Source organism: Phyllostomus discolor, chromosome 3, assembly GCF_004126475.2.
Source record: "Phyllostomus discolor isolate MPI-MPIP mPhyDis1 chromosome 3, mPhyDis1.pri.v3, whole genome shotgun sequence".
Taxonomy (NCBI): domain Eukaryota; kingdom Metazoa; phylum Chordata; class Mammalia; order Chiroptera; family Phyllostomidae; genus Phyllostomus; species Phyllostomus discolor.
In genome coordinates this window covers 55,101,875-55,114,093 of record NC_040905.2, presented here as the reverse complement: position 1 = coordinate 55,114,093, position 12,219 = coordinate 55,101,875, and the positions used below count along the sequence as shown (strand labels likewise).

Here is a 12,219-nt window from a genome sequence, read left to right as displayed (position 1 = left end):
GTCTATACCAACTAACTACTATAGAAAACTTGAGGGTCCCATTGTAGAAAAGCTGCTCCAGCTTACAGAATTCCCTTTTCACAAGACTTATTTCAAAGTGGATGTGAGCATTTAACTCAAACATACATAATTCTAGGGAGTCTAAATATTATGAAAAACGTTTTGACTGTTACCAGACAATCACATGCCTCCTGAGTATTTTTTTTCTGTTAAATAATTTGGGTTAAACACATTCACACTCATTTAGTAAAACCAAACAAAATCAGATGTAAAGGAGCAAAGAGGTATTATTTAAATAAAAATGTGTTGTTTACTACCAAATAAAAATAGATAGACAGATAACTTTAGTTTTACTTTTAAACTTAAGTTGAATAACTCTTTTGAAGCAAAGTAATATGGTTGACTAGCTCTGCTTATGCTTTTCCAACTCTTCTGTATTTTTTTCTAAATGAGAGAGCAAGGTCTCCTAGGTGTAATTTTCTTTTTCAGAGTGAATGCTGAAGCAAATTGCTTCACCTTCTCTTGGTGAAGTACATTAGTTCAAGTTTGCTGCTGGCCCCTTTGAGTTCCAGTAGCTGAGTATAAATGTAAGTTTTCAGCTTCACACCTCTTTATCTAGTATTTATTAATGCTTGTTTTGCTGTGGAATGTATCGATGTTCAGTACATTGAAACTATGCATAAAATTATGACAAAATCACCCCAAAGGCTTTTTCTGGTCATTTATCTACAAGTTTTCCTCTCTCATGTAAACCCACAAAGGAAGAACTTGGTAACTCCCTGCAACAGAATGAAATCAAAATTTTATGGTCCTCAAAGGTAGAACTTCTGAAAGTAAGTCTAGCAGAACATACTTCTCCTTTTTTACTTAAACCAAATATCCATTTTTCCTGTAGCATTAGTATAGAGTTTATCAAGAGAAAGAAATTCTCATAAAAGCTTAATTACATATTATAAGAAATAAGCTAAAAGAAAAAATGAACAAAAATGGAAGATAACTTTAGGCATAATTTGATAAATAATGTCCACTAATGTATTAAAATAGAAAATAAAAAAAAGTTAGGGGAAAAAAGCAAAGAAAAACTAAAGAAACAAAGTCCCAGAGGTACATAAGAGGAAAATAAATAAAACAATGGAAAGTAAATTTAAAAAGAAAAAATAAAAATACTCCACTATTTTTAAAGCAAAGCATTATTATTTTAATAATATTAGAAATAATAAACCTCAGAATGATTAGTAAACAGAGCTTAAAATCTTTTCTTATTAAAATTCTGTTTACATGTCCCACTGTATTATTTTTTATTTTATATACTGCCACCTTTGTAAAAATATCTGTATCTCCTTCTTTATATTGTTGGATGAATTATTTAATATTGATAAGTTCATATGAAAACAGAATAATCACATAGTGTCTCAAGTGTGGACGACTCATGTGTACTTTAATCAGAACATTCAATTCTACTTGAATAAGCACCACAATAATGCTAAAATGTTTACATTTTCTGCATGCCTAACTACTCCATCAGTGCTTTAAGATTGCCCATTTATTTTGAGTACAATTGGGATGTTCCCAAAAACCTAATGGTTGCTTCCTCATTATAGCCATGCGCTCACGTTCATTCAAATAAAGAACAATTTCTGCAGCGTCCTTTAAAAATAAAATAAATAAATAAAGGATCTGATTTTGATTGCTGTTTTGTAGACTCAGACATTTATATGCATTCTTCCTTGGAAAAATAACAACTAGGAACAACAATCACAGGCAAAACTTTGCAACACCAATTGCCTTGAAAAGGAAACAAATATTTTCCCCCCACACACACGAGGAAAAATACGGTCCATTCCTGTCAGCCTTTTCACCCTCTTTTGTGTTCCAAGAAATTGCCAGTAATGAAAACAGGGCAGAGCCAATCAAATGGGTGTGTATACTAGTGCACTGTGAGAGTTGAAAGCTCTGCATTTAAAATAAGGTTTATGCATAATTCATGGATATGCATGTTTATGTAAATTACCCAAGGCGGAAGTGTACACGAAACCAGAATCTGAGGTAAAATGACGATGTTATAATATACTGCTGGACTTGCATCTTGCCAATTCAACATCCCCCTGTTATACTATTCTTAAAAATTACATCATGTGCCAGCTCACACTAGGAAACCTAATAAAACTTTGAGGCTTACATACATTGTATATTTTTCAACATTTATTTTAGATTCAATATATCATTAAACACTGCAACTTAGCCTTATGTAATTCAGACAGCCTGTGAATAAAGATGTACACATGTAGTCCTGTTAATGGGCATTATATAAGTTGAGAGAAATGGAAACATTGCCTTGAAATTTAATTTCAAGATAGGTTTTTTTTCTAATGTATGGAGATTCCACATTTTAAAAAATGAAGTCTTCCATCAGTGGTAACAGAACCTGTGAATTTTGAAAGGTAAATATTTCAAAGGCAACCTCTCACCTAACATGGAACACTGGAGTGGTTTCTGGCTGGTGATATTCAGCTCAGACTCATCTTCTGGGTTAAAGTGTTCCTTTGAATCAGTCATTGTGGGTTGCCTGTGGAGGGGAAGCGCTCATTTGCATGAGCTCTCCACCTCCTGGTCAGCTCTGACAATCTTGGCAGCTTAGCACTGCAATTGGCAAAGGAGTGTTTCAAAAAATAATAATAATAATAAATAAAGGCTTCCAAAGAAAACACTGTCACTGAATTAAGTCCAATGCACCTGAAATTCATTGCTCTGTTATCTTTTTAAATTGTTATAAATATAGCAGGCATTTTAAAGTCATTTCTGTTTATTCCCTTCCTAATGTACTGTGTGAACCATTTTTCATATGTGTTAACCTACTATATGCAAATGACATTTAATGTGTTTTATTCACAGAATGCATTTACAAATCACTTTGCATATGGAGGGAAGCAGTTGCTTCATTTTTGCATGTGAAACTGGAAAGTAGGAGTACATATCACTACACTTCTAAAATGAGAGAAAATTTAAATGGAATGAGGAAAGCCCACAGATGCTATAACAGAAATTTTCTGTTTCTAATTCATCTATTAGTACCTTTTCCTCACTTCACAGACTTTCAAAATCTGGTGCTGAATTTTCCTCCCTAAGAAGTTTAAGCTCCTGTCATTAGAAACAATTATCCTTTCCATTATTCTCGCTTAGGTCCAAGTGTACTATTCTTAGAAATCAAAAGAAAAGCTCAGAAACAGCAAACATTTTTAGGTGAAGCAAAAATTAATTTAAACGTTTGTGTCCCATGTACTACCACCATAACTGAGAGTAATTGCCTACCATCTACTCATCATGTATTTTATTCATGGCATTTAAAGACTTTCAAATAATGTGCAACAAATTTATTTTATTTTAAATAGTTCTCATACACTAAACTATGTAAAATAACTAAGTGTTTAAAATGCAGAGAGTAGATTAAATATTGAAGGTGTATTAAAATTCCATTTCTACATAAATTAAATATGTAACAAAAATGAATCTCTCTAATTGTGATAAAAATAATGGGGAAAATGTGTATAACATAATGCTTTTATTCTCCTAATTTATAGAAATAGTTCCCTAAGTGGTTATTATTTTCATTTCATGTATAGAATGACCAGGAAAAAAGCTGGCAATTACTCTGTGAATGGTGTTCTACCCTGGCATGAAGCTGTAACTAATTTGCATATAGCATTGTTGGTAATGAAGCCTGTGACATTCAGATCATCACCAACATTGGGAATTCACACTGCCAGCTGTACCAACTGTACCTCCTCATACAGACACATACCTCCATTTATGGATCAAAGAGGGCGTTAAGACTGCAGTCTTGAGCTATTAAAACACATCATGCTGGTGGAATTTTAAACAGGTTTTACAAGTGGGGTCTTTATCATCAGAAGGGTGTTTTCTCTCTTGTTATGTAAACAAAAGAATTTCTCTTATAAACTTATTCCATGGAAATAATTGTCTTTTACCTGCATTGTTATATTTTCTCCAAATGAAAAAGGCATGTGGTACTAATAAAAAATTTTAATTACTAGATAGTAACGAAATAGGTTAGTAAAGGGCACTTTGCATTTTTCTGTAATAGACAGAAAATTAAAACGTCATTTTTACTTTTAAAAATAAGAATGGGAAAGCTCAAAATGTAGATACAATCCACTAATATTTGAGCACTGATTTAGTAGTTTCCATGCTGATGTGAGTCAACAAACATACACTCAGGTGAGGCAACTTTGACCTCATTATCAAATAAATAAATAAATAAATAAGAAAGCAAAAAAGAATTTTATTTTAAATTACCTAGATAATTTTCTGTTATTTCCTTCCGGTTGCATATACAAACACTGATTGGTTTATCTCTTACTATACATCTTTGTTTTTTCTTTTAATTTTGCTGTGTGCATTTGAAAAGACTAAGTATTTTGAAAATGATAAAGATTATGATTACTTCTTAATGTAAATAAAAGCTTTCTTGATAACAAAATAGTGAATTAGTTAGGGAACTTGAAGAGAATTAAGTTCTCAGTGGAAAGATATTTTTCTACCAAATTCTTGAAAAAGGTAATATGACTGTATTTGAGAGTTTACATCTACTTTACAGAACTATCTATAGTAGATTGTTTCTATATATTAAATGTCAAGACTTGCCTATTGAGAAATATAAAACAGGTATGCCCTGTAGTATAATTTATATAGAATGCTTAGAAGGTATTTTTCTAATGTCCTTACCTATTGCCTATTACCTCTCTTGTCCTCTAATTTTCATGAGGCTCTATTGTGCAACTTATTTTTTATCTAGTGAAGAAGCCGAGTAATTGGTTATGGATGATAAGAGAAAAAATCAGTCAAATGTGGACAAGGCTGGCCTGATCACAATGAAATGAAGTATGCTTTCAGTTGTGTAATAATTTCCAGCTGTGTTCTAGTTTAAGAAAATGTACAACATGACACTCCTGGCTTAATTCAGTCACACATTTCATACAGGTCGTATTTTTCAGATGACACCAAGTTACAAGGGGTTGCTAACAGTTTGGAAGAAAAGATCAGAATTCAAAGTGACCTCGATAAATTGAAGAAACAGCATGAACCAGATGAAAATACTGGCTAGCCACAAGTCCTACAGAGATAAAAAAAAAAAGCTAAGCTACAATTCATCACTCATTTATTTATTCATTCACCACATATTTATTGAATGCCTACTATGTGCCAGCCACAAGCTAAATATCATTTAACACAAATGCATTTTTAGTATGGAAATCAGCCCCTTCTTTCAATGCATGATTGGTCCTTTTAGAAAAATTAGTCCTTTTCAAAATTATATGTTTTTGACACAGTGCAAAACCAATAGACTTAAGCAGGAAAAGTACCAGCAGATCAATAAATACCAGCATCATGCTGACATATGTATGTATAAATGCATACAACCTTTATTCTCTTAAAAGATGAATCACTTTGGGAGACAAAAATAAGTAATATTTAATGTTTAACTTTTAGTCACCATTATGTTATAAATAATAAAATTGATTAAAATACTTTACTGGTTCAATTCAGAAATATAGTAGTCCCCCTTTATCCGCGGTTTTGCTTTCTGCAGTTTAAATTACCTGTGGTCCACTGACTTCTGCAAATATTAAGTAGAAAATTCTGCAAATAAACTATTTATAAGTTTTAAATTGTTTGCCATTCTGAGTATCATGGTGAAATCTCACAGTATCCCTCCAGGGATGTGACTCACCCCTTTGTTCAGCATATCTTTGCTGCATAGTCTCCACCAGTTAGTCACCTAGTGTCCCATCTCAGTTATCAGATTGGCTGTCATAGTATTGCAGGACTTGTGTTCAAGTAACTCTTATTTAGTAGTTGCTCCAAAGCACTAAAGTAGTGATGCTGGCAATTAGGATACGCCAAGGACAAGTTGTAAAGTGCTTTCTTTAAGTGAAGGTGAGTATAGTACAATAAGATTTTTTCAGAGAGAGACTATATTCACATAATTTTTATTATACTATATTATTATAATTATTAATTTTACTATTAGTCATAATCTTTTTTGTTCCTAATTTGTAAGTTAAACTTAGATACAACTGTATCATTGTATGTATGCAGTTCAGTGCTATTCGTGAATACCCACTGGGGTATTGAGACCCATCCCCCACAGATATGAGGGGCTACTGTACTCAATTTACTTTAAAAGTTGATCCCAGTAGTGTCCTACCTTTGTTTCCACCCAGGTTGCCTTGAAGAAAGGTAATAGTGCATCCTGATTTAATCTGGACAGTTTACACCAGCTACCCCAGCATAATTATTAATCCCTTTCACTCTCAGAAGTGAACCAGTTTAAACAATAAGTTTTGTGATCCCCTACCTTGAGATGTCTCATCACCTGTACCTGAGCACTGAACATTTTGATGGGGTCCTATGAGATGCAATGCCTGCCCTCCTTGTTGGTCAGACGCTGAGGGAGACATAAATATCAATAGACATTTTGAGGGGAAATCAAGGACCTGAGGATGAACAGGCTTCACACAAAGGTACAGATAAAAGGGAACTAGTATTCAAGCCATTAAAGCTGTCAAATTTTAAAAAATAGAATTGCAAAACCTAATTGCCAGCTTGTCAGACACAGTTCACCTTTGAGAAAAACCACTTTAGATGGGCATGTTAAACTTGAAAACCATGTTCCAGAGATAAAACAGGCAAAAAAAAATGAAAATAGTATATGGTAGCAATATCCATAAATAAATATATACCTATAAATAATGAAAAACATTTTCATTACTTCACCATTCCTTGAAAATGGACAATATATGTTTTTCTGGCAAACAATATTTCATAACCATTCTTACTTGGATTAGATTTCTCACAATGTTTTTCTCCTCTCCATATTGTAATGTTAGGTGTGAGGAAATAAAGAGTTAAATTTTTAAACAGTCACTGATATGCTCTCTAAAGCAATTATTCCTTCTGTCACCAAGAGATAAATGTACTACCACAAGACATTACAAATGTGCTCTTCTAGACTCTAATACAAATTACTGTCAGACCACACCACTTAAAGTCTTCCTCTTCTTGTTTAGTAAAGCCAATTTCTTTTGATTTTTTAAATATAAAGAGGAAGATATCTTGCTCTAATGATTGTCGAACACATTATAACAATTTTTAACCCTTTTAAAATAACATTAACTGCTTATTAACTCTTAACATCATTCAATACTAAGGCTTAAGGACATTCTGGAACAGATTTGCAGGGAAGAAAGCCTCTGATGAGTCTGCTACCATCTGTTAGAGTTGTGGAAAGCACCTCCATCAATGAAAGGAACTCTAAAGTTAGTCTTAACCCCAAGCAAGCCTTATGAAGAATTTAAACTGCAAAAATTGGAGTGTAGGTTTACCTCTGTTATAGTCTCATCCCAAGCAGAAATGCACTCAAGGTTATTCAGAACATATCAGTCTGCCAAGAGATTGTGAACATAATGCATACATGTAAGTTTGCACTATAATTTTTTCAATTCTTTGAGCCTGTGAAAAGATGTCCAATCAGCAACTTATGCTTGGGAAGCTGAAATTAAAAACCAAATAACTTGGCAACTTACAGGTCATGAAAAGGTGCCATGAATTAGGTTAAGGGCCAAGCTTACACTGCTTGTGAGACACCTCTGAAGTTTAAGTAAAAGATTCCAATCCATATAGTGGTGAATGATGTGGAAACACAAAGCAAACAAAACATTTAACATAAGTCCTGGAGACTGACCAGTCTTCAGATATGTTTCCAGGCATTTACTCTAATCACCAACCTCCTTTAAATAATATATCTTACCGCTCTCTTGGTTTTTTTTTCAACTAAAATAATCTATTTAGAAAAAAGTGAATAATTAGTGTATGAATAAATAAAGTGTAAGACTGGTGGGATTGCAGACTGGTACAACCACTATGGGAAACAGTATGGGACTTCCTCAGAAAACTAAAAATGGATCTGCCTTTTGACCCAACAATCCCACTGCTGGGATTATATCCTAAGAACCCTGAAACACCAATCCAAAAGAACCTATGCACCCCAATGTTCACAGCAGCACAATTTACAATAGCCAAGTGTTGGAAGCAACCTAGGTGCCCATCAGTAAATGAATGGATCAAAAAACTAGGGTACATTTACACAATGGAATTCTATGCAGCAGAAAGAAAGAAGGAGCTCCTACCCTTTGTTACAGCGTGGATGGAACTGGAAAACATTATGCTAAGTGAAATAAGCCAGGCAGTGAAAGGCAAATGCCATATGATCTCACCTTTAACAGGAACCTAAACAACAAAACAAACAAACAAACAAGCAAAATATAATCAAGACACTGAAATAGAGAACAGGCTGACAGTGACCAGAGGGGAGGAGAAGGGAATTTCAGAGGAAAAGGGGAAGGGTTTACAGGAACAAGTATAAAGGACACATGGACAAAAACTAGGGGGAATGGAAATGGGAGGGAGGTGGAGAGGGCTGGCGGGGTGGGCTGGGATGGTAGTAAAAGACAGAAAACTGTACTTGAACAATTAAAATTAAATTAAATTAAATTAAAAAAATAAAATGTGAGACTGAGAGATTAATTGCCTTGAGTTCAGAGTAGAGGTTGTGTGTTGAAATTAATGGAAAATGGGTTAAATGTTATGCCAGGAGACTTAGAAAACCTGGCTTTGAGACTATTTACCATGAAAAAAATATATATTCTCTACACTTAATCTGAAAAACTTTTACTAAATTTAGAGTAGGGGACCAAGAGGTATTGGACTTTTCTCCCACAAGATAATTTACTCAAGATATAACAATGGCAAGAAATGGAAGCCAGGAATATCCTGTAAGTCATGCTTTCTGTTGGAAAAAATAAGGTCTACTTTCTACTTTATAATATTTAGATTAGATATTAAAATCAATTCTCAGGGTCCTAAATAAAAACAGTTATATTTGGATGGTATCACTTTCCATCATATTCATAGAAGGGGGAATTCCATCACCTCATCTTCTTTGAAAGTAGTCACAGGTAATTTTCCTGGAGTTTGGGCTGTGGACAAAGGTTTGGGGTTTTTTTGGCTTATTTGTTTGTTTGTTTGTTTTTTGTAGCCCTGATAATACTGATGATGAATTTTTTTTAAGTATTTTTTACTGATTATGCTATTACAGTTTTCCCAATTTTTCCTCCTTTATCCCTCCTCCGCCCTGCCCCCACAACCCTCCAGCATTCCCCTCCCCACTTAGTTTATGTCCATGGGTTGTACATATGAGTTCTTTGAGTCCTCTGTTTCCTATACCATTTTTTTTAATCTCTCCCCACCTATTTTATGCCTACCAATTATGCTTCTTCTTCCTTATACCTTTTGCCCCGTATTCCTTCCTTCTCCCTCCACACTGAAATCCCTCCATGTGATGTCCACTTCTCTGATTCTGTTCCTGTTCTGGTTGTTTGCTTAGTTTTTGTTTTCTTATCTTTTAGGTTAATTTGTCTATCTTTTAGGCTTATCTTTTGTTTTTCTTATCTTTTAGGTTCATTTGTTAATAGTTGTGAGTTTGTTGTCATTTTATTGTTCATATTTTTTAATCTTCTTTTTCTTAAATAAGTTCCTTTAACATTTCATATAATAATGGTTTGGTGATGATGAACTCCTTAAACTTGACCTTATCTGGGAAGCACTTTATGTGCCCTTCCATTGTAAATGAAAGCTTTGCTGGATAGAGCAATCTTGGATGTAGGTCCTTGCCTTACATGACTTCAAATACTTCTTTCCAGCCTCTTCTTGCCTGCAAGAAGATTTTTTTTGAGAAATCAGCTGATAGCCTTATGGGCACTCCTTTGTAGATAACGCTCTTCTTTTCTCTTGCTGCTTTTAAGATTCTCTCCTAGTCTTTAATCTTGGGTAGCTTAATGATGATATGTCTTTGTGTGTTCCTCTTTGGGTACAACTTCTTTGGGACTCTGTGGTCTTCCTGGGCTTCCTGGAAGTCTATTTTCTTTGCCAGATTGGGAAACTTTTCCTTCATGATTTGTTGAAATAAGTTTTCAATTTCTTGCTGTTGTCCTTCTCCTTCTGGCACCCTTATAATTCAGATAGTGGAATGTTTCAGGTTGTCCCAGAGGTTTGTAAGATTCTCTTGCCTTTTTTTGAATTCTTGTTTCTTCGTTCTGTTCCAACTGTATGTTTATTTTTTCCTTTTGTACCAAATCATTGCTTTGAGACCTGGTTTCCTTTCTGTCACTGTTGGTTCCCTGAATATTTTGCTTCATTTCATTTTGGGTATCTTTCATTTGTTTTTTTTTATTTTTCTACCAAGCTCAATCAGATCTGTGAGCATTTTGATTACCAGGGCTTCAAATTCTCCATCAGATAAGTTGGCAATCTCCTTGCTTAGTTTTCTTTCTGAGACTTTGCTCTGTTCTTTCATTTGGGCCATATTTCTTTGTCTTGGCACAGCTGATAGGTTAAAAGGGGGCAAGGCCTTAGGTATTCACCCAGGCAGGGTAACCCTCCTGGCTGCGTGGCACAGCACTGCCTGTGGGGTAGGCTCCAGAAAGGGAACAGTATGGCTCACCTGCACGTCCCTAGCGCACTTTTCAACTCTCTTGTGAGACTGGAGTTTCTCCCACCTCAGCAACCTCCACTGTAGTCCACAGACAGCTCTGAGTCTCAGTTTTGCCATCAGCCAGCCTGGCCCTCACAGTCTGCCACTTTCCTGGTCTGGTTGTTCTGGTTGATTTTTTTCTTTAAAGCCTTGGTTGTTGGAGTTCCATGCAGTTTGATTTTCTGGCACTTCATTGTTTATTGATTTTAGTTTGATTGTTATCCTCCTTTTGGTTGTGTGAGGAAAAGAAGGGTTGCTACCTACACCTCCATCTTGGCCGGAACTCCCTGATAATGAATCTTAACTGACTGGAATTTTGAAACAACAAACAGAAAATAGCAAATAAACAACATGGCAATATACATACTATTACCTGAAATTAATTCATTAGCATTTAATGCCACCAAATTATACACTTAAAATAGTTAAAATGATAAATTTTATGTTATATACTACAACTTAAAAAAATTAACTCAAGTTAAAAGTTTATAAAAAGCGTTTTTCTTTCCCATCTTGCAAAATGGCTGGTGAAAAGGGGGATACTAAGGAGAAGAAACCTGAAGCCAAAGAGGCTAATGCTGGTGGTAGATTAACAAGGGTAACTTCAAGGCTGAGATATCTAAAAAGGGGCAGGCCTGCTGCTGCTGAAACCCTGTTCGAGTCAGAGGAACTGGCAGATGTTCCCCATTGGCTATGTATTCCCCCAAGGCCATGTACAAGGGGAAGTATTCGGCAGCTAAATTCAAGGTTGAAAAGAAATGAAAAGAATAGGGTTCATGCATCTGTCACAAAACCAGTTGGGGGCTACAAGAATGGTGATACCCACAGGGTGAAAGTTTGCAAAGTGCCTAGGCATTAGCCTACTGAAGCTGTGCCTTGAAAGCTGCTGAACCACAGCAAGAAACCTGTCAGTCAGCATGTGAGAAAACTGCAGCCAGCATCACTCCCGAGGTCACCTGATCATCCTCACTGGGAACCACAAAGGCAAGAGGGGGCTTTTCTTGAAGCAATTGATCAGTGGCTTACTGCCTGTCACCACATCTCTGTCTGTCAATTGAGAATCTCTGTGTAAGACACACCAGAAATTTGTCATTGCCATTGTCACCAAAATTGCTATCAGTGGTGTGAAAATTCCCACACATCTCACTGATGTTTGCTTGTAGAATCTGCACAAACTCAGGCACCAAGAGGGTGAGCTCTTCACAGAGAAAGAGAACTAGATGACAGAGCAGTGCAAGGTTGATCAGAAAGCCATGAACTTGCAAATTCTGCCAAAAATCAGAGCCACCCCTCAGTTCCCAGGCTACCTCCAATCCGTGTTTGTTCTCACAAATTAGATTTATCCTCACAAACTGGTGTTCCAAATTTCTTAGGCAGAGCCTAATTAAATACCTGATCTATTTCAAAAACATAATAAAAATAAAAAGGCTATGTTTAAAAAAAGAAAAATCTTTTGACTTGTTCCTGCCTCTGAAAATTATGATTTTTAAAGCCAACAAATTGTGAAAAACTAGTTAATTATTTAGGTCCTGAATGGAGAAAGAAGACATTTCTTCTCTAGGTTTTCTAAAACAAATGGGTAGGATAAGTCCAGAGAAAGACAGGCCTTG

The 12,219-nt window shown here is 35.1% G+C and overlaps 1 pseudogene; it reads left to right on the top strand.

Moving 5' to 3' along the window:
• Window positions 1-11,129: 11,129 nt before the first annotated feature.
• LOC114493324 lies at window positions 11,130-11,982 on the top strand (annotated as a pseudogene).
• Window positions 11,983-12,219: the final 237 nt, after the last annotated feature.